Source organism: Nerophis ophidion, linkage group LG04 (assembly GCF_033978795.1).
Source record: "Nerophis ophidion isolate RoL-2023_Sa linkage group LG04, RoL_Noph_v1.0, whole genome shotgun sequence".
Classification (NCBI taxonomy): Eukaryota; Metazoa; Chordata; class Actinopteri; order Syngnathiformes; family Syngnathidae; genus Nerophis; species Nerophis ophidion.
In genome coordinates, this window is record NC_084614.1 from 44,120,259 (window position 1) to 44,143,315 (window position 23,057).

Below are 23,057 nucleotides of genomic sequence, written 5' to 3' on the forward strand. Positions count from 1 at the left end.
CATCAATACTGTGTACTGTAGGATCACATTGTTTTACAAGGACGTTTACAGGTTCCATGGTGTAATGGTTAGCACTCTGGGCTCTGAATCCAGTGATCTATGTTCAAGTCTAGGTAGAACCTTCTTGAAACACGTGTGTCCATTGTAACTTCATGAATAAGCAAGCAATTTCAGATTTAAATGTGTTAAAAGTAATTCAGATTGTGTCCCCTATTAAAAGCACTTTTTAATCTCAGATTTTTGCCAAAGTATTTCTAAGGCTTGTTGGTCTAGTCGTATGATTCTCGCTTAGAGTGTGACAGGTGTTTGATTCCCCGATAAACCCTAATGTTTATAAGTCCTATTTTCACTTGAGAATAGATTTTGATATTTTTTTTATTGACATCACACACTAAGAATCAATAAAAATGTATCAAATCAAGTATAGTGTTACCTAAATGTATGACCACAGTTTGTTCTAGGACTGAGCTGGTAACCCTTAGTTCATCTATGTATGAAAATATCAGTGAAACTAAATAAGTATAAAAGTGCAATAAGGTAATAAAGTTTCAGATTGTGCCCCCTATTAAAATCTCACTTTACATAAGATTTTCTGGAAAGACTTGTTCCAGGTCTTGTTGGTCCACTCTTGTATTGTCGCTTTGGGTGTGAGAGTCCATGGTTTCAAATCCTGGACAAGCTCTAAAGTTTTTAAGTCCTGTTTTCAGTCATTACTTATTACTTCGTACACACATAGTCATATTTATTTTTACTTTTGACCTAAAACTTGATTTTAAACGTCAACCTATTTTTTTCAGACATCACACACTCAAGGGATCAACGACATTCTATCAAATCCAATCAAGTACTGTGTACTGTAGGATCACATTGTTTTACATGTACAATCACAGTTCATGATGTGATGTGAAATGATGTGGGATTGTTTGATGTATTATGTTGTAAGTGTGTTCATGTTCGAAATAAACTAAGAAAGAAAGAAAGAAAGAAAAAAATTAAGAAAGAAAGAAAGAAAGAAAGAAAGAAAGAAAGAAAGAAAAAAGAAAGAAGAAAAGAAAGAAAGAAAGAAAGAAAGAAGAAAAGAAAGAAAGAAAGAAAGAAAGAAAGAAAGAAAGAAAGGTTCCATGTTGTAATGGTTAGCACTCTGGACTCTGAATTCAGTGATCCACGTTCAAGTTTTGGTGGAACCTTCCTGAAACATTAGAGTGACTATAGTGTTCAGTATCACCTTCATTTGATTAATGCTTCCGTGAAAAATGCAAATAAACAACATTTCTGTGAAGAAATGTTTCTTGTCCATTTTCAGATTGCGTCCCTTATATGTTTATGAGTCATATTTTTATTCCTAACTTTTTCCCTCTTAGTGTTCAGTATGGCCTCAATTTAATGTTTTTTCATGAAAAAAGGTAGTGAATTAAATGTGGATGTGTGTTAAAAGAGCATTTTCAGATTGTATCTCCTTTTAAAATAGTTTTAGTTTTTTGGGGTTTGAGGGATCCTGGATTCAATTCCCGGACAAGCTCTTATGTTTATAAGTACTATTTTTCAATAATAAAATGTTTCTTCGTACACACAGTTGTTGTTACATTTATGACTTTTGACTTCATTTTGATAATTTTTTCATTGACATCAGTCACTTATGAAATCCATAAAAACATACCAAAGTACTGAATAACTTGCTTACACTCAGGTGGTTCCACCAAGACTTGAAGGTCATGAGTTCAAATCCCGGCCGAGTCATACCAAAGACTATATAGATGGGACCCATTACTTCTCTGCTTAGCACTCAGCATTAAGGGTTGGAATTGGGGGTTAAATTACAATAAAATGATTCCCAGGCGCGGCACAGCTGCTTTCCACTGCTCCCCTCACCTCCCAAGGGGTGATCAAGGGTGATGGGTCAAATGCAGAGAATAATTTTGCCACATCTAGTATGTGTGTGACAATCATTGGTACTTTAACTTTAACTTGGTCCACTCGATTAAGAGTTCGGAGTGCTAACCATTACACCATGGAACCTGTAACTATATATTATAATTTTAACACAAGGACCTGACCCTGCAACATGATTACCCAACAAATCCGAAATAAAAAGTCGTATTTACAATCATAACCTTTTTGTTCATACACACAGTTGTTGTTACATTTGTGACTTTTGACTTGATTTTTATCATTTTTTTCAGATGTCACACACTCCAGAAATCATAAAAATCTATCAAATCAAACACAGGGGTACCTAAATTTATGACCACAGCTTGTTTTAGGACCGAGCTGATAACTCTTAGTCCATCTATGTTCAAAGTGTGTTCCCTATTAAAATCTGACATGTCATGAGATGTGTTGGTGAGTTTTGTTCCAGGACTCCAGGACTCAAAGACCTATACAAGATCTTAGGTCTTTGAGTCCTGCTTTCAGTCATCACTTGTTCCTTCGCACACACAGTTGTCTTTACATTGGTGACTAAAGACTTGATTTTAACCTTTTTTTTTCCAGACATCACACACTCAAGGAATCAATGACAACCTATCAAAGCCAATCAAGTACTGTGTACTGTAGGATCACATTGTTTTACCAGCGTATTTACAGGTTCCATGGTGGAATGGTTAGCACTCTGGACTCTGGATCCAGTGATCCAAATTTAAGTCTTGGTGGAACCTTCTTGTAATGTTAAGAGTGATTAGTGATCAATGTGGCCCCCATTTGAATATTTTCACATGAAAAAAGGAGTAAGTCTAACTTTGACTCAGAAGTACAATGTTGTAGCCCAGTTTCAAACTGTCCTCTTGTATGTTTATATGTTATGTTTTAAGTAAGAACTTGTTCCCTCCTACACACACTTGTCATTACATTGGTGACTTTAAACTTTTACCTAAATGTTCCATACATCACACACTCAAGAGATCAATAAAAAGACCTGAGATAAATAAAGTTGTGTCTCAACTTACGAGCTCTATTTGTTGTAGGGCCTGGGTGGTAAACCCTCAGTTTAATTATGCATCCATCCATCCATCCATCCATTTTCTACCGCTTATTCCCTTTTGGGGTCGCGGGGGGCGCTGGCGCCTATCTCAGCTACAATCGGGCGGAAGGCGGGGTACACCCTGGACAAGTCGCCACCTCATCGCAGTTAATTATGCATAAAAAAATCAATTTTTTTGTAAAAAGCAGAGTTTCAGATTGTGTCCCATATTATAGGAATAAAACATTTTTAAAAGATGTTTGCCATTTAGTGTTTAAGGCTTGTTGGTCCAGCCGTATGATTCTCGCTTAGGGTGTGAGAGGTCCTGTGTTCAATTCCCGGAGGGCCCCTTATGTTTGTAAGTCCTATTTTAAATCATAATTGTTCTTTCTCGTACACATAGTTGTTGTCACATTTATGACTTATTATATACAAAGATACCTAAATTTAAGACCATAGTTTGTTCTAGGACTGAGCTGGTAACCCTTAGTTCATCCATGTATAAACATGTCAGTCAATCTAAATAAGTTCAAAAGTGCAATAAGGTAACCAAGTTTCAGATTGTGTCCCCTGTTAAAATCTCACATTGAGTAACATTAGTTGGTATGTCTCTTTCCAGGACTTCTTAGTATCGTCATATCCTTCTTGCTCAAAGTGAGAAAGATGGTCTGGGTTCAAATCCTGGACAAGCTTTTATGTCTTTAAGTCCTGTTTTCACTCGTTACTTTTTCTCTCGTACACACATAGTCATATTTCTTTCTACTTTTGACTATGAACTTCATGGTAAACTATTTTGAACTTAATTTCTGAAGGCAAACACTAAAGCAATCAATGAAAAACACATCCACTTTAATACTGCAAGTTGGCTCCACCAAGACTTGAACTTGGATCACTGGATTCAAAGTCCAGAGTGCTAACCATTACACCATGGAACCTACAAAATCCATTTTTAATTTTATTACAAGGACTTGTCAAATACCAAGAAACCCTGCAACAGGATTTTGATAGTTAAACTTTTATTAGTAGATTGCAGAGTACAGTACATGTTACGTACAACTGACCACTAATTGGCAACACCCAAATAGGTTTTTCAACTTGTTTAAGTCAGGATACACGTTAATCAATTCATGGATTGCCTAACAAATGTTTAATAGGGGACACAATCTTTTAACTGAAAATTAAATTCACTACCATTATCATGCACAAAAGAAAATAAGGGTTTACGAGATCAGTCCTAGAACAAATATAGCTTGTAAATTTAGAACCAACTGTATTTGAATGTGAAGATTTTCATTGACCCCTTGATTATGTAAACCTCTGGAAAAGTGAAATAAAAGTTCAAAATCAAGTCTAGAGTCAAAAATGTAACAAGTGTGTGTACGAGGGACAGATCCATGATTGAAAACAGGACTTAAGAACATTAGGGGAAACAATCTGAAACGGGGTTAAAACTTTGCACTTGCGTTTATAGGTTCCATGGTGTAATGGTTAGCACTCTGGACTTTGAATCCAGGGATCCAAGTTCAAGTCTTGGTGGAACCAACTTGCAGTATTTAAGTGGCAATTTGAAATTACTATTTGAATTGATAGATAGATGTCTCATAATATGGTCAAAATCAGGTGGAACATCACAAATGTAACAACGACTGTGTGTAGGTAAAGGTAAAGTTATGATTGAAAATAGGATTAATGAAAATATAACCTCTCACACCCGAAGCGAGACTCATACAAATAGACTAAAAAGCCCTGAAAATAATGCGTCAAACATCTTGAATTCTGTTTAACCTTTTAATAGGGGACACAATCTAAAAATGACAAACGATGTGACTAACAATAGGACTTGTAAACATATGAGTACTACCTAAAAATGCACTACAACATTTTTTTAATGTTCAAAGGGTGGTCATACTGAACACAAGAAGGTTCCAACAAGACTTGAATTTTGATCACTGGATTTAAAGTCCTGAGTGCTAACCATTACACCATGGAACCTGTAAAAGTACATGTAAAACAATGTGATCCTACAGTACACAGTACTTGATTGGATTTGATAGATTATCATTGATCCCTTAAGTGTGTGATGTCTGAAAAACGGAAATAAAAGTTCAGAATTAAGTTCACAGTCAAAACTCTAACCTGCGGGAGAGTCGTCAGCTTGAAGCGTTCCTCTGTCTCGGATTTTTTATTTACTACTATTTTCATGAAAAAATATCAAACAAATCTGTTATATCCGATCAGGTTCTCTATACTGCACAATAATTTCTAATAATTTACGGGTTCCATGGTGTAATGGTTAGCACTCTGGACTCTGAATCCAGTGATTCAAGTTCAAGTCTTGGTGGAACCAACTTGTACAACTGAAGTGGTTAGTGTTTAGAATGTCCAGTATGTTTTTAGCATGAAAAAGGCAGCACATTAAACGCTGATATGTGTTAAAAGTGCATTTTAAGATTGTGTCTTATTAGAAGATGTTTTTTTTTTTTGTTTTTTAAACTGTGTTGTTCAGGGCTTTTTGGTTTAATAATGTGATTTTCGCTTTGTGTGTGAGGGACCCTGAATTCAATACCCGAACAAGTTCAGTCCTATTTTTCAATAACAAATTTTTTCCTCATACACACATTTGTTGTTACATTTGTGACTTTTGACTTGATTTTCACGGTGGCAGAGTGGTTAGTGCGTCTGCCTCACAATAAGAAGTTCCTGCAGTCCTGGGTTCAAATCCAGGCTGGGGATCTTTCTGTGTGGAGTTTGCATGTTCTCCCCGTGAATGCGTGGGTTCCCTCCGGGTACTCCGGCTTCCTCCCACTTCCAAAGACATGCACCTGGGGATAGGTTGATTGGCAACACTAAATTGGCCCTAGTGTGTGAATGTGAGTGTGAATGTTGTCCGTCTATCTGTGTTGGCCCTGCGATGAGGTGGCGACTTGTCCAGGGTGTACCCCGCCTTCCGCCTGATTGTAGCTGAGATAGGCGCCAGCGACCCTAAAAGGGAATAAGCGGTAGAAAATGGATGGATGGATGGACTTGATTTTGATCATTTTTCTATTGACATCACTCACGGCATCCATAAAAATATAACTACGTATGGATCAGTTTGTTTACTGTCAGTTGGTTCCACCAAGACTTGAACTTGGATCACTGGATTCAAAGTCCAGAGTGCTAAACATTACACCATGGAACCTGGATGGTAAGAAATAATTTGAACATAAGGACTTGTCCAAGACCAAAAAACTCTGGAACAGGATTGCTGAACAAATCTCAAATAAAATGTGAGATTTTAATAGGGGGCACAATCTTTAAACCAAAAATTAAATTCACTATCATCTTCATACACAAATTAAATAAGGCTTTAATTCATTTGCATACACAGGTTCCATGGTGTAATGGTTAGCACTCTGGACTTTGAATCCAGTGGACCAATTCCAAGTCTTGGTTGAACCTTCTTGTAACATTAGAATGATCAGTATGACTTCACCTTCAATAGTTAGTACATGAAAAAGGGTGCAAATTTAAGTATGTCTTAAAAGTGCAGTTTGGCATTGTGATCTTTATTAAAAAATGTTTTCTTTCCTTATTTTTATATCTTCGCCACATTAATATTCAGGGCTTGTTGATCCTGTCTAATAATATTGATTCGGGTTCAATTTCCAATTAAGACCTTATGTTTAAAAGTCTTATTTACAATCAAAACTTTTCCCTCATACACACAGTTGTTGTCACATTTGTGACTTTACACATGATTTTGATCATTTTTGCAGACATCACACACTCCAGGAATCAATAAAAACTATCAAATCAAATACAATGTTACCTAAATGTATGACCACAGTTTGTTCTAGGACTGAGCTGGTAACCCTTAGTTCATCTATCTTCGAAGTGTGTCCCCTATGAAAATCCGACATGTCATGAGATGTGTTGGTAAGTTTTGTTCCAGGACTTGTCGGACTCCAGTACTCAAAGACCTATACAAGATCTTAGGTCTTTGAGTCCTGCTTTCAGTCATTACTTGTTCCTTCGCACACACAGTTGTCTTTACATTGGTGACTTAAGACTTGATTTTAACCTTTTTTTTCTGACATCAAACACTCAAAGGATCAATAAAATTCTCTGAAATAAATACAGTTGTGTCTTAATTTACGAGGTCTATTTGTTCTAGGACTGAGGTGGTAAATCTTCCGTTTATTTATGCGTGAAGATCGTAGTCAATCAAAATATGTGTTAAAAGCACAGTTTCAGATTGTGGCCTCTCATAAAAGATTAAACCATTTTTAAAAGATGTTTGCCATGAAGCTTTCAAGGCTTGTTGGTCTAGTCGTGTGATTCTCGCTTAGGGTGCGAGAGGTCCCGGGTTCAATTCCCGGACAAGTCCTTATGCTTGTATGGCCTGTTTTTAATCATAACTTGTCTTTCTTGTACACACAATTGTTGTTACATTTGTGACTTATCAAATACAGTGGTACCTAAATGTATGACCACAGTTTGTTTTAGGACTGAGCTAGTAACCATTAGTTCATCTATGTATGAAAATGTCAGTGAATCTAAATAATTTAAAAAATGCAATACGGTAATAAAGTTTCAGATTGTGTCCCCTATTAAAAGTTGACATTTCATAACATTTGTTGGTATGTCTCGTTCCAGGACTTCTTAGTATTGTTATATCCTTCTTACTCAAAGTGAGAGTGATGGTCTGGGTTCAAATCCTGAACAAGCTTTAATGTCTTTAAGTCCGGTTTTCACTCATTGCTTTTCATCTCGTACACACATAGTCATATTTCTTTCTACTTTTGACTGTGAACTTCATGGTAAACTATTTTGATCCTAAATTCTGAAGGCAAACACTAAAGCAATTAATGAAAAATGTCCACTTAAATACTGCAAGTTGGTTCCACCAAGACTTGAACTTGGATAACTGGATTCAAAGTTCAGAGTGCTAACCATTATACCATGTAACATGTAAGATCTTTGTCTAATTTTAATAAAAAAAACGTGTCTAATACCAAGAAACCCTGCAACAGGATTTTGATTGATTGAAACTTTTATTAGTAGATTGCACAGTACAGTACGTGTTCTGTACAACTGACCACTAAATGGCAACACCCAAATTAGTTTTTAAACTTGTTTAAGTCGTGATACACGTTAATCAATTCATGGATTGCTGAACAAATGTTTAATAGGGGACACAATCTTTTAACTGAAAATTAAATTCACTACCATCTTCATGCACAAAAGAAAATAAGGGTTTATGAGATCAGTCCTAGAACAAATAGAGCTTGTAAATTAAGAACCAACTGTATTTCATTGTGCAGATTTTCATTGATCCCTTGATTATGTGCCCTCTGGAAAAGTGAAATAAAAGTTCAAAATCAAGTCTGGAGTCACAAATGTAACAAGTGTGTGTACGAGGGACAGATCCATGATTGAAAACAGGACTTAAGAACATTAGGGGAAACAATCTGAAACTGGGTTATAACTTTGCACTTACTTTTATAGGTTCCATGGTGTAATGGTTAACACTCTAGACTTTGAATCCAGGGATCCAAGTTCAAGTGTTGGTGGAACCAACTTGCAGTATTTAAGTGGCAATTAAAGATTACTATTTGAATCGATAGATAGATGTCTAATAATATGGTCAAAATCAGGTGGAACATCACAAATATAACAACAACTGTGTGTAGGTAAAGGTAAAGTTATGATTGAAAATAGGATTGATAAAAATACAACCTCTCACACCCGAAGCGAGACTCATACAACTAGACTAAAAAGCCCTGAAAATAATCTGTCCATCATCTTGAATTCGGTTTAACCTTTTAATAGGGGACACAATCTAAAACTGACAAACGATGTGACAAACAATAGGACTTGTAAACATATAAGGAGTACTACCTAAAAATGCACTACAACATTTTTTTAATGTTCAAAGGGTAGTCATACTGAACACAAGAAGGTTCCACCCAGACTTGGATTTCTGGATTCAGAGTCCAGAGTACTAACCATTACACCATGGAACCTCTAAAAGTACATGTAAAACAATGTGATCCTATAGTACACAGTACTTGATTAGATTTGATAGATTATCATTGATCCCTTAAGTGTGTGATGTCTGAAAAACAGAAATAAAAGTTCAAAATTAAGTTCACAGTCAAAACTCTAACCTGCTGAAGAGTCGTCAACTTGAAGCGTTCCTCTGTCTCGGATTTTTTATTTACTACCATTTTCATGAAAAAATATCAAACAAATCTGTTATATCCAATCAGATTTTCTTTACTGCACAATAATTTGCATTACTTATACAGGTTCCATGGTGTAATGGTTAGCCCTCTGGACTTTGAATCCAGTAATCCAAGTTCAAGTCTTGGTGGAACCAACTTGTACAACTGGAGTGGTTAATGTTTCGTATGTACAGTATGTTTTTAGCATGAAAAATAGAGCACATTAAATGCTCATATGTGTTAAAAGAGCATTTTAAGATTGTGTCTTATTAGAAGATGTTTTTTTTTTTAAAGACTGTTATTCAGGGCTTTTTGGTTTAATATTGTGATTTCGCTTTGTGTGTGAGAGACCTTGGATTCAATACCCGGACAAGTTTTCATGTTAAATCAGTCCTATTTTTCAATAATAACTTTTTTCCTCATACACACAGTTGTTGTTACATTTGTAACTTTTGACTTGATTTTGATCATTTTTCTATTGACATCACTCACGGCATCCATAAAAATATAACTACGTATGGATCAGTTTGTTTACTGTCAGTTGGTTCCACCAAGACTTGAACTCGGATCACTGGATTCAAAAGTCCAGAGTGCTAAACATTACACCATGGAACCTGGAAGTTAAGAAATTATTTGAATACAAAGACTTGTCCAAGACCAAGAAACTCTGCTGCTGGATTGCTGAACAAATCTCAAGTAAAATTTGATATTTTAATAGGGGATACAATCTTTAAACCAAAAATTAAATTCACGACCATCTTCATACAGAAATGAAATAGGGCTTTAATTCCATTGTATGTACAGGTTCCATGGTGTAATGGTTAGCACTCTGGACTTTGAATCCAGTGATCCAAGTTCAAGTCTTGGTGGAACCTTCTTGTAAAATTAGAATGATCAGTATGACTTCACTTTCAATAGTTAGTACATGAAAAAGGGTGCAAATTTCAGTATGACTTAAAAGTGCAGTTTGGCATTGTGATCTGTATTAAAAAATTGTTTTCTTTCCTTTTTTGTATCTTCGCCACATTAATATTCAGGGCTTGTTGATCCTGTCTAATAATATTGATTCTGGTTCAATTTCCAATTAAAACCTTATGTTTATAAGTCTTAATTAAAATCATAACTTTTTCCCTCATACACACAGTTGTTGTCACATTTGTGACTTTACAAATGATTTTGATCTTTTTTACAGACATCACACACTCCAGGAATCAATAAAAACTATCAAATAATATAGAATGTTACCTAAATGTATGACCACAGTTTGTTCTAGGACTGAGCTGGTAACCCTTAGTTCATCTATATTCGAAGTGTGTCCCCTATGAAAATCTGACATGTCATGAGATGTGTTGGTAAGTTTTGTTCCAGGACTTGTCGGACTCCAGTACTCAAAGACCTATACAAGATCCTTGGTCTTTGAGTCTTGCTTTCAGTCATTACTTGTTCCTTTGCACACACAGTTGTCTTTACATTGGTGACTTGAGTTTTGATTTTAACCTTTTTTTCTGACATCACACACTCAAGGGATCAATAAAAATCTCTGAAATAAATACAGTTGTGTCTCAACTTACGAGCTCTATTTGTTCTAGGACTGAGGTGGTAAACCCTCCGTTTATGTATCCGTGAAAATGGTAGTCAGTCAAAATATGTGTTAAAAGCACAGTTTCAGATAGTGGCCCCTATTAAAAGATTAAAACATTTTTAAAAGATGTTTGCCACCATGTCTTTAAGGTTTGTTGGTCTAGTCGTATGATTCTCGCTTAGGGTGCGGGAGGTGCCGGGTTCAATTCCCGGACAACCCCTTATGCTTGTATGTCCTGTTTTTAATCATAACTTGTCTTTCTTGTACACACAATTGTTGTTACATTCGTGACTTATCAAATACAGTGGTACCTAAATGTATGACCACAGTTTGTTTTAGGACTGAGCTAGTAACCCTTAGTTCATCTATGTATGAACATGTCAGTGAATCTAAATAATTTTAAAAGTGCAATAAGGTAATCAAGTTTCAGATTGTGTCCCCTATTAAAAGTTGACATTTCATAACATTTGTTGGTAAGTCTCGTTCCAGGACTTCTTAGTATCGTCATATCCTTCTTCCTCAAAGTGAGAGAGATGGTCTGGGTTCAAATCCTGGACAAGTTTTTATGTCTGTAAGTCCTGTTTTCACTCATTACTTTTTTATTCCATACACACATAGTCATTTTTCTTTCTACTTTTGACTGTGAACTTCATAGTGAACTATTTTGACCCTAATTTCTGAAGGCAAACACTAAAGCAATCAATGAAAAATGTCTTCTTAAATACTGCAAGTTGGTTCCACCAAGACTTGAACATAGATCACTCGATTCAAAGTCCAGAGTGCTAACCATTACACCATGGAACCTGCAAAATCCTTTTCTAATTTTAATACAAGGACTTGTCCAATACCAAGAAACCCTGCAACAGGATTTTGATTGATTGAAACTTTTATAAGTAGATTGCACAGTACAGTACATATTCCGTACAACTGACCACTAAATGGCAACACCCAAATAAGTTTTTCAACTTGTTTAAGTCGGGATACACGTTAATCAATTGCTGAACAAATGATTAATAGGGGACACAATCTTTTAACTGAAAATTAAATTCACTACCATCTTCATGCACAAAAGAAAATAAGGGTTTAAGAGATCAGTCCTAGAACAAATAGAGCTTGTAAATTAAGAACCAACTGTATTGGATTGTGCAGATTTTCATTGATCCTTTGATTATGTGACCTCTGGAAAAGTGAAATAAAAGTTCAAAATCAAGTCCGGAGTCAAAAATGTAACAAGTGTGTGTACGAGGGACAGATCCATGATTGAAAACAGGACTTAAGAACATTAGGGAAAACAATGTGAAACTGGGTTAAAACTTTGCGCTTACGTTTATAGGTTCCATGGTGTAATGGTTAGCACGCTGGACTTTGAATCCAGTGATCCAAGTTCAAGTCTTGGTGGAACTAACTTGCAGTATTTCAGTGGCAATTTAAGATTACTATTTGAATTGATAGGTAGATGTCTCATAATATGGTCAGGTGGAACATCACAAATGTAACAACAACTGTGTGTAGGTGAAGATAAAGTTATGACCTATACAAGACCTTAGTTCTTTGAGTCCTGCTTTCAGTCATTACTTGTTCCTTCCTACACACAGTTGTCTTTACATTGGTGACTTAAGACTTGATTTTAACCTTTTTTCTGACATCACACACTCAAGGGATCAATAAAAATCTCTGAAATAAATACAGTTGTGTCTCAATTTACGAGGTGTGTTTGTTCTAGGACTGAGGTGGTAAACCCTATGTTTATTTATGCGTGAAAATGGTAGTCAATCAAAATATGTGTTAAAAGCACAGTTTCAGATTGTGGCCCCTATTAAAAGATTAAAACATTTTCAAAAGATGTTTGCCATTGTGCCTTTAAGGCTTGTTGGTCTAGTTGTATGATTCTCGCTGAGGGTGCGAGAGGTCTCGGGTTCAATTCCCCGACAATCCCTTATGCTTGTGTGTCCTGTTTTTAATCATAACTTGTCTTTCTTGTACACACAATTGTTGTTACATTTGTGACTTATCAAGTACAGTGGTACCTAAATGTATGACCACAGTTTGTTTTAGGACTGAGATAGTAACCCTTAGTTCATCCATAGTCATATTTCTTTCCACTTATGACTGTGAACTTCATTGTAAACTATATTATCCTATTTTCTGAAGGCATACACTAAAGCAGTGGTTCTCAAATGGAGGTACGCCTACCCGTCGGGGTACTTAAAGGTATGCCAAGGGGTATGTGAGATTTAAAAAAAATGTCCTAAAAATAGCAATAATTCAAAAATCCTTTATAAATATATTTATTGAATAATACTTCAACAAAATATGAATGTAAGTTCATAAACTGTGTAAAGAAATGCAAAAATGCAATATTCAGTGTTGACAGCTAGATTTTGTGTAGACATGTTCCTTAAATATTGATGTTAAAGTTTTATTTTGTAAAGAAATATTTAGAATGAAGTTTATGATTCCAGATAGAAATCTTTATTTTAGGGCTGGGCAACGATTACAATTTTTAATCGAAGTTAATCACACCATTTCTCCGATTAATCGCGATTAACTGCATTGTATACGCAAAGCCCAATAATGAATTCAAAACTAGTGTGTAATGCACCTTTATTGGAATATTCTCCCACATGAACAAAAGCACCAAAACATTTGTTGTGCAAACACAATTTAAATCAGTCCTTGTTAAACAGTAGCAGTTAAATAGCATATTTTATGAAAATCAACTCAAAAAATGTAAATACAAACATTTAAGCTTATTGCCACTGCCAGGGTATTTAAGTTATCCTGTTTGTTATGGAAAATAAATATAATCTACATACAAATCTCTGAGCCACAATCATAACATCTGAACAGGCAATTTCTGAGGTAACAGCAGAACATTTTTTTTTTTATCAGGGTCTTATGTTTAAAAAACCTATATTATAGGTAGTGGGCTGTTTTAGGGAATTTTTGATCAAATTATCCGTAGTAGCAATATTAATAATGTTGTGTTTATTCTGCGTAGTGCACTTAAAATAATTATGACCATATCTAGGAATTGATATGATGGGAATTTTCCGATTGTTTGCTTGGTGCTTTGATAAACTGAACGCATATACATGGTATTATTTGTGATATTATGAGCCAGGGAAAAAAAGAACTACCCTACCCAGCATGCAACAGGAGTGACGAGCATGCGCGGTAGCCCGGTATAGGTTGTGTCGCCATGATGGCATCTTGTATGTTGTGATATGCATGCACTGAAAGCAAACGTTAAGAACTCAGCCAACACTCCTCGTCTGCATTACTGATAAATAGACCGACAACACATATACTCCGCTGCTTCACAGGCCGCTGGATGTAGCCGGCAAAGTATTCCCATGCTAGCTAGCCGGTCTAGCAAGCACGCCTCATTCAGTCCAAAACGGCCAGATCTATCCACATTCAGAATTGTCTGGCGGTCGTAAGTGATCCCAGAGTGACCACGTTGTAAGCCAGCCAGGAAATTTGCAGAATATTCCGGTATTTTTGCCAAATGTTCCATCTTTACCAAGAGCCCCTCGACGCCGAAGTACATCCGGGAGATGCCATCTTGTTAAGAAAAGGCGTTAACAAAATAAAAGCATGTAAACAACACACGCAAATATGCGATAAAATAATTGTCGGCGTTAATATATTGATGAGTTAACGCGTAATTAACGCATTAATTTGCCCACCCCTACTTTATTTATAATTGAATTTCTTGTTTATTTTTCAACAAGTTTTTGGTAAATTTTATACCTTTTTTTCCAAATAGTTCAAGAAAGACCACTACAAATGAGCAATATTTTGCACTGTTTTACAGTTTAATAAATCAGAAATTGATGACATAGTGCTGTATTTTACTTAATCGTCTCTTTTTTTCAACCAAAAATGCTTTGCTCTGATTAGGGGGTACTTGATTTAAAAAAAATGTTCACAGGGGGTATATCACTGAAAAAAGGTTGTGAACCACTGCACTGAAGCAATCGATGAAAAATGTCCGCTTAAATAATGTAAGTCGGTTCCACCAAGACTTGAACTTGGATCACTGGATTCAGAGCCGAGAGTGCTAACCATTACACCATGGAACCTGTAAAAGTACATGTAAAACAATGTGATCCTACAGTACACAGTATTGATGAAATGTGATTAAATCTCATTGACACCTTGAGTGTAAGTTTTCAGGAAAATGGAGGGAAACGTTTAAATCAAGTCTAAAGTAAAAAAAAAAGACACGATTTGTGACTGTGTGTACGAGGGGAAAAGTCATGACTGAAAACAAGAATTATATTTTGAACACAAAGACTTGTCCAAAACCCACAAACCCTGCAACATGATTGCAAATAAAATGTGATATTTTAATAAGGAACACAATCTGAAACTGGGTTAATACGTTGCACTCTTAAACCAAATATGGATTCACTGCCTTTTTCATGCATGAATTGATCAAAAGGAAATCAAAAACGGTTAGTTAAAAGTGTGACAACATTTCAGATTGTGTCTCCTATTAAAATGTCACATTTCATGAGATTTGTTGAACTTGGACGAGCACTTGTGTTTATAGTTCCTGTTGATGAAATTTGATTAAATCTCATTGACAATTTGAGGGAAACATTTAAATCAAGTCTAAAGTAAAAAAAAAAAAAAAAAAAGGAGGAGTTCTTGTGTTTATAATTCCTGTTTTCAGTCAGGATTTTCCCCCTCATACATACAGTCACAATCTTGTCTTTCTTTACTTTAGACTTGATTTAAACATTTACCTCCATTTTCCTGACACTCAAGGTGTCAATGACAGTCTATCAAAGTTTATCAATACTGTTTACTGTTGGATAACTTTCTTTTACCTGTGTATTTACAGGTTCCATGGTGTAATGGTTAGCACTCTGGACGCTGAATCCAGTGATCCAAGTTCAAGTCTTGGTGGAGCCTTCTTGAAACCTTTGTATCTAGAATGACTTCATTAGAGTGCAAGTTAGTCTGTAATTAAATGTCTTAGAAGTATTTCAAATTGTATCCACTATTAGAAGCGCTTGTTAATCTAAGACTTTTGCCAAAGTATTTTTAAGGGCTTGTTGGTTTAGTCGTATGATTCTCGTGTTCCATTCCCTGAGCTGGTAACCCATAGTTCATCTATGTATGAAAATGTCCGTGAAACTAAATATGTGTGAAAGTGCAATAAAATAACCAAATTTCGGATTGTGTTCCCTATTAAAATCTCACATTTCATGAGATTTGCTGGAAAGACTTGTTCCAGGTCTTGTTAGTCCACTCTTGTATTTTCGCTTTGGGTGTGAGAGACCCTGGTAGCAAATCCTGGACAAGCTCTAAAGTTTTTAAGACCTGTTTTCAGTCAGTACTTTGTACCTAGTACTTACTTAGTCATATTTATTTTTACTTTTGACCTAAATCTTGATGATGAAATTCGACCAATTTTTTTCTGACATCACACACTCAAGGGATCAACGACATTCTATCAAATACAATCAAGTACTGTGTACTGTAGGATCACATTGTTTTACATGTATATTTACAGGTTCCATGGTGTAATGGTTAGCACTCTGGACTCTGAATCCAGTGATCCTAGTTCAAGTCTTGGTGGAACTTTTTTGAAACGTTAGAGTGTTTAGTACTCAGTATCACCTCCATTTGATTAATGCTTGCAAATAAAAAATATTTTCTTGTCCATTTTCAGATTGTGTCCCTTATATGTTTACGAGTCATGTTTTTATTCCTAACTTTTTCCTTCTTTAGAGTTTTGACAGCAGGTACGGCCCAAGAATCTGTTGAAATAAAAAGTGTTTCTATCCGTCCTGTCAGTGATTTTTTTTCTTAATAATGTGCTCAGCGTCATCCCACAAGATCCTCGGGTGCCGATAATGTCAAACAACTGACGAAAGTGAAATCTTGGTGAAGATTGATGATTGCTCATTTTTATTTATTTTTAATGTGATTTTAAACTTGATTTTAAACTTTCTTAGCTACAATTGCGCTCTTTATTGATTATTACTGTACAAAAAAAAAAACATTATTAATTAAGTGAATTTAACAGAACAATGCAAACTCACACATCGTTACGTTTTTTTTTTATTGATCCATTTGAAGTGTCGCACTGTCTCGTGTTGAATTTCCTTGGAAAAATTCAACCGCCCAACGTGGGGATCAAACCCAGGACCCTGAGATTAAGAGTGTCATGCTCTACCGACCGAGCTAGCCGGGTCTCAGTTGTATCTCTTGATGAATGATTGATAATGTACAAAAATGTTTATGTTGCATTTTGTGTTGCAACGTTTCGCGTTGATGGCGTTTTGTGTTATGATGTTTCATGATTTGGGTTGCGCTATTTCATGTTGCGCTGTTTGGTGTCACAGCTGTTGCAGAATTTCGTGTTGTGACATCTCTTGCCACGACATTTTGTGTTGTCGGCAATTCATGTTGCGTTGTTTCATGTTGCAGTGTTTTGGGTTGAGCCATTTTAGTTTTCGGGTGCGGCGTTTTGTGCTGTTGAAGTTTAAGTTTGACGCGTTTCATGTCACGTTGTTAGGAGTTGCGGCGTTTCTCAGGTACATATGCGCTCTTTATTGATTATTACTGTACGAAAAGAAACATTTTATTAATTGATTAAGTTTAACAGAAGAATGCGAACTCACACATCGTTACAGTTTCTTTTTATTGATTAATTCTAGGTGTCGCACCGTCTCATATTGAATTTCCTTGGCCAAGGTTAATCGTCCAACGTAGGGCTCGAATCAACGACCCTGAGATTAAGAGTCTCATGCTCTACCGACTGAGTTAGTCAGGACTCCATCATTAACCTTCATAAGTGATTGTTACTTGACAAAAATGTTCATGTCAAATTTGTGTTCCAACGTTTTGTGTTGACGGCGTTTTGTGTTACGATGTTTCATGATTTGGGTGGCGCTATTTCATGTTGCCCCGTTTGGTGTCACAACTGTTGCAGCATTTCGTGTTGCGACGTTTCGTACCGCGAAATTTCGTGTTGTCGGAATTTCATGGTGCGTTGCTTCATGTGGCAGCGCTATGGTTTGAGCCATTTTAGTTTTCGAATGCAGCATTTTAGGCTTTTGCCAAATAAACCAATGTGGGTGGCACTGGGAGCAGGTGGGTCAGGGGCGGGCTTTGTGCTGTTGAAGTTTAAGTTTGACACGTTTCATGTCACATTTCTAGGTGTCGCGACGTTTTTTTAGTTACATATGTTTTCTTTTTGATTATTACTGCACAAAAAGAAAAATGTTATTATTTGATTTTAACAGAAGAACATGAACTCGCACATCGTTACAGTTTTTTTTATTGATTTATGAGAAATGGAGCACAGTCTCATGTTGAATTTCCTTGGCAAAATTCAATCAACCAACTTGGGGTTTGAACACACGACCTTGAGGTTAAGAGTCTAATGTTTTACCGACTGAGCTAGCCGGGCCTGCATTATGACCTTTGATGAGTGACTGTTACTGTACAAAAATGTTCATGTAGCGTTTTGTGTTGATAATTTGGCATGAGATGCCAAATTAGCGCCACACATGATTTGGGTGACGCTAATTCATGTTGCCCCGTTTGGTGTTACAGCTGTTGCAGCATTTCGTGCCGCGACATTTCTTGTTGTTGGCATTTCATGTTGCGTTGTTTCATGTTGCAGCGTTTTGGGTTGAGCCATTTTAGTTTTCAAATGCAGCATTTTAGGCTTTTGCCAAATAAACCAATGTGGGTGGCACTGGGAGCAGGTGGGTCAGGGGCGAGCATTACGTCGATCGCGAGCTACAGGTCGATCGCGGAGGGTGTGTCAGTCGATCGCAAGCCAGACATTAAAAAAATAGACATAAAAATGAGCAATCATCAATCTTCACCAAGATTTCACTTTCGTCAGTTGTTTGACATTATCGGCACCTGAGGATCTTGTGAGATGACGCTGAGCACATTATTAAGAAAAAAAAATCACTGACAGGACGGATAGAAACACTTTTTATTTCAACAGATTCTTGGGCCGTACCTGCTGTCAAAACTCTAAAGACCGACTGCACAGTTCCTATCTTCACCATAAGAGACCTGCTTAATCCTGCCTGTGCTAACAAAATAAGAGTCTCAGAAAGCTAGCGTGCACAAGCTAGCAAGCTACGGAGTTTGATGCAAATGTATTTCGTATGAAGTTGTTGTTACCTGCTTCCGGCGCCTAGGCCATAGTCAAGGAGCGCAAGGGAGATACTTCTCCTGGGCCGATGGATTCTCGGGGCAACACCCTTCACTTTACTCGGCAGTGGGTCTTCACAATTCCGGACTCCAGGGCAAAATGACAAGTCCAGCGATTAGTTGCAAATCGTGGCTTTTTATTTATGTCGTGCACACAGTCAAAATCCCACACAAAAACATTAGCCACTCATTATCATTAAACACCATTAACTTGTAAACAAAAATGTCTATTTCATAAATAGATAAATATAAATAACAAATATGAATGAGGTAGATCTCCTCGACTTGGTCAATTGAAAAGTAGCTCGCCTGCAGAAAAAATGTAAGCACCCCTGAAGTGGGTCAAGTGTCTTGCCCAAGGACACAACGGCAGTGACTAGGATGGCGGAAGCAGGGATCGATCCTGGAACCCTCAAGTTGCTAGCACAGCCAGCTGCCCCGCCCCAGTAGGAGGGACACAACGAAACAATGGTTCCACATATTGACAAAACACTAAACAACCTTCAGGTATTTTCATGTAACTTACAGATTTTGTGTAATTATAACAAAAATGCAACATTATAAAATACATTATATTTAAATTACATAATTAAACCTGTTACACAAGTACGACAGTTTGGGAATCTCTGACATTTTAAAGGGGAACATTATCACAATTTCTGAAGGGTTGAAAACAATAAAAATCAGTTCCCAGTGGCGTATTTTATTTTTCTAAGTTTTTCTCAAAATTTTACCCATCACGCAATATCCCGAAAAACGGCTTCAAAGTGCCTGATTTAACCGTCGTTATATCCACCCATCTATTATCCTGTGGCATCACAGTGTGAAACCACCATAAACAAACATGGCGGATAGTACAGAAAGATATAGCGATATTAGCTCGGATTCAGACTCGGATTTCAGCGGCGTAAGCGATTCAACAGATTACGCATGTATTGAAACGGATAATTGGAGTGTAGAGGCAGGTAGCGAAAACGAAATGAAAGAAGACACAGAAGCTTTTGAGCCATATCACGACAGAAAGCGGCACGGGGGGGAAGCGCGGACGAATTTGGCGATCGCCTTCTAACCAACAATTGGTATGTGTTTGTTTGGCATTAAATGTGGGTGTAGGGAAAGGCTGGATGCAAATATAGCAACAAATGAGGCATAATGATGCAATATGTACATACAGCTAGCCTGAATAGCATGTTAGCATCGATTAGCTTGCAGTCATGCCGACACCAAATATGTCTGATTAGCACACTCCACATAAGTCAATAACATTAACAAAACTCACCTTTGTGATTTCGTTGACTCAAAGTGACTTTGCATCTGCTTTGAGTGTCACAGGATATCCACACATTCTTGCCATCTCTGTGCCATCTCTGTCGTAGCATAGCTGTCGTTGGTAAAGTGTGCAGACCAAACGAGGGACTTTTGCATCTTTTGACCACTGTTGCAACTTGAATCTATCTCTGTTCGTGTTGTTACACCCTCCGACAACACACCGACGAGGCATGATGTCTCCAAGGTACGGGAAAACAGTCGAAAAAACGGAAAATAACAGAGCTGATTTGGCTTGGTGTGTACAATGTGTTCGAGAAAATAGCGGGTCGCTTCACGATGTGACATCACGGGTGAAAGGTCAATGCTCCGACAGGCGAACAATTGAAAGGCGTTTCAATCGGCAAATCCACCCTTTTGTAGTTCAGAAATCGGTTAAAAAAACATATGGTCTTTTTTCTGCAACATCAAGGTATATATTGACGCTTAAATAGGTCTGGTGACAATGTCCCCTTTAAGGAACCTTCAGCCTATCAAGCCATGGACTATGGTGTGGTTTGTTTTCCCGTGGTGCAAATCGACTGGACCGGACATGGCGTGAAGGTAATGACATATTTTTTTATTGACTCAAAAAAAGGAACAAACGAAAGGCGCTCTCAGCAGAGGTTCACAACTCAGCTCTGAAAACAAAACTCGCTCAATGGCAGAACTATAGACAACAAAAACGAAAACACTTACTGTGATGTGAAAAGCATGAATCTATGGCAAGGAGTGAGCAATCAGGTATCAAGGGTGTGTAGAGGGTGATGTTGTCAGGATGACTGCCTGGCAACTACAGGCTTAAATAGTGCTGTGATTATTGACAGGTGCGTGACTCCAAACAAATGAGCCAGGTGAAACTAATGGTTGTAATAGAAACTAAAACAAACCAGGGTGCGCAAAAACAGGAACAAATGGATTCAAAAACAAAACAACATAACTAAACAGAACATGATCACAAAGACATGACACAGCCCCCTAAAAAGTCCCAAATGACACATATGGTGTACACTTGGAGAAAAACGTTATTGACGGAAAAAATGCAAAAACATGTAAATATTGTGGTTTCTGATCATTGAGTGCACAATTTACTGTACTTCCTGGTTATCTTGTTGGAAAGACAGGGATGTGTGAAGAACGTCTGATGCAATGAAACATGCAAAATGCAACTAGCTTTGTTGTTCGTCTGCTTCTCCCTTCGCTGCGTGCCAAGCAGGACAGGTCCCCACGCTCGTTGCGCGGACCGTGCCCAAGTGCCGACACAGCTGGTGCCAATCTCCAATCGACACACCTGGGACTAATGAGAGGCGACGGGATAAAGAGCCTCGCCGCTGACTTCTTCTCGTCGGAACGTAGCCCTGTTTACACCTTCCTGTCTCAGTTGTTGCCTTGCACTTCCACTGTAGATCTTCCCCCTGGACTCTGATTCTCGACCCCTCACCCGGATTTGGACCTCTGACGCCTCTCTCCTACCCCTATGGACTTGGATGCTGCCACAACCAACACCCACCTTCAAAAAACCCTCGGTAATTCACAATGTGTTAATTCCCACACATAGTTTCACATCCACACACATAGTTGCATACACACCCCACATATTCATCAAAAGCTCAATAAAACCCGTTGAGCTATACATCCTGTTGTGCCGTTTCCTTTCTCCTTGTCGATACATAACAAGCTTACCATCATGCATCCAGATCTGTTCATCCATTTTAAGAAGATGAAAACTTAAAAAAAAAAAATTCATATACAATCTTGGTGTCACTACAAGCTCCATGAAAAAACATTAACATTTGTTTTAAAAAGCTAGTTTCAACCAAATTAAGCCAATAATTATTTTTTTTGTGTCGGAAAACATGAGTATGAATGCGGTGCGACAGCGGATGAAAACAACTTTGGTCGTGTGGAAAGAGCGACCTGCCAGGGCTTCCAAACTATTCCATCCTGGGAGTCAACATCAGCTGGAACGTGACTGCTTTTCCACGGTCACGGTATGGACTGAAGGTCACACAGGACGTACGTTAATACAAAACATAGTGCTGTTAAAATAAACTGTCTTTAGCTCCTTAATATTGTATAAACATTAACATGTGTAAAGTCTTATTGACGCCGTGACTTCTTACAGGATAGAAACTGTCTCTGTCTGCACTAATGTGTCAGTGCGGGGAATCAGTGCTGTTAGAGGCCTTGAGGCACATGTTGGAGAAGCACGTTTGTAGCTCCTAATTGTATGTTCCTAATGACATGTCACAAATCACATGACTGAGAGAATGTCAGTCAGTGTGTGATGGATGGATGTCATGACATGAGGCTCTGGCCCTCCTGCCTACCGTAATAGCGGGACAGTTCCTGCGCCTGATGTCCTTAGAGCTACCTGCGTGTCAAGGATCAGACCCCTAAATTCCCTGGCTTTTCGGGAGTGGTCAGACCCCCCAGTGTTATCTTTACTATCCTTTAGGGCAGTGGTTCTCAAATGGGGGTACGCGTACCCCTGGGGGTACTTGAAGGTAGGCCAAGGGGTACGTGAGATTTTTCAAAAATATTCTAAAAAATGCAACAATTCAAAAATCCTTTATAAATACGATTGTAGCTGAGATAGGCGCCAGCGCCCCCCGCGACCCCGAAAGGGAATAAGCGGTAGAAAATGGATGGGTGGATGGAATAATACTTCAACAAAATATGAATATAAATTCATAAACTGTGCAATATTTAGTGTTGATGTAATATTGATGTTAAATATTTCTTTTTTTGTGAAGAAATGTTTGGAAATAAGTTGATGAATCCAGATGGATCTCTATTTCAATCC

General features: G+C 37.4%; 11 non-coding genes across 11 annotated transcripts; 7 read left to right on the forward strand and 4 right to left on the reverse strand.

Annotated features, from left to right (window-relative positions):
* Positions 1–3,819: 3,819 nt before the first annotated feature.
* trnaq-uug (transfer RNA glutamine (anticodon UUG)) lies at positions 3,820–3,891 on the reverse strand. Its single transcript has one exon. It is a non-coding gene; the product is annotated as a tRNA-Gln (tRNA).
* Positions 3,892–4,426: 535 nt separating this feature from the next.
* On the forward strand, positions 4,427–4,498 carry trnaq-uug (transfer RNA glutamine (anticodon UUG)). Its single transcript has one exon. It is a non-coding gene; the product is annotated as a tRNA-Gln (tRNA).
* A 733-nt stretch (positions 4,499–5,231) lies between these two features.
* Positions 5,232–5,303, forward strand: trnaq-cug (transfer RNA glutamine (anticodon CUG)). The gene has a single exon. It is a non-coding gene; the product is annotated as a tRNA-Gln (tRNA).
* Positions 5,304–6,065: 762 nt separating this feature from the next.
* trnaq-uug (transfer RNA glutamine (anticodon UUG)) lies at positions 6,066–6,137 on the reverse strand. The gene has a single exon. It is a non-coding gene; the product is annotated as a tRNA-Gln (tRNA).
* Positions 6,138–9,248: 3,111 nt separating this feature from the next.
* trnaq-uug (transfer RNA glutamine (anticodon UUG)) lies at positions 9,249–9,320 on the forward strand. The gene has a single exon. It is a non-coding gene; the product is annotated as a tRNA-Gln (tRNA).
* A 648-nt stretch (positions 9,321–9,968) lies between these two features.
* trnaq-uug (transfer RNA glutamine (anticodon UUG)) lies at positions 9,969–10,040 on the forward strand. Its single transcript has one exon. It is a non-coding gene; the product is annotated as a tRNA-Gln (tRNA).
* Positions 10,041–11,479: 1,439 nt separating this feature from the next.
* trnaq-uug (transfer RNA glutamine (anticodon UUG)) lies at positions 11,480–11,551 on the reverse strand. Its single transcript has one exon. It is a non-coding gene; the product is annotated as a tRNA-Gln (tRNA).
* Positions 11,552–12,079: 528 nt separating this feature from the next.
* trnaq-uug (transfer RNA glutamine (anticodon UUG)) lies at positions 12,080–12,151 on the forward strand. The gene has a single exon. It is a non-coding gene; the product is annotated as a tRNA-Gln (tRNA).
* Positions 12,152–14,763: 2,612 nt separating this feature from the next.
* Positions 14,764–14,835, reverse strand: trnaq-cug (transfer RNA glutamine (anticodon CUG)). Its single transcript has one exon. It is a non-coding gene; the product is annotated as a tRNA-Gln (tRNA).
* Positions 14,836–15,601: 766 nt separating this feature from the next.
* Positions 15,602–15,673, forward strand: trnaq-cug (transfer RNA glutamine (anticodon CUG)). Its single transcript has one exon. It is a non-coding gene; the product is annotated as a tRNA-Gln (tRNA).
* Positions 15,674–16,276: 603 nt separating this feature from the next.
* trnaq-cug (transfer RNA glutamine (anticodon CUG)) lies at positions 16,277–16,348 on the forward strand. The gene has a single exon. It is a non-coding gene; the product is annotated as a tRNA-Gln (tRNA).
* Positions 16,349–23,057: the final 6,709 nt, after the last annotated feature.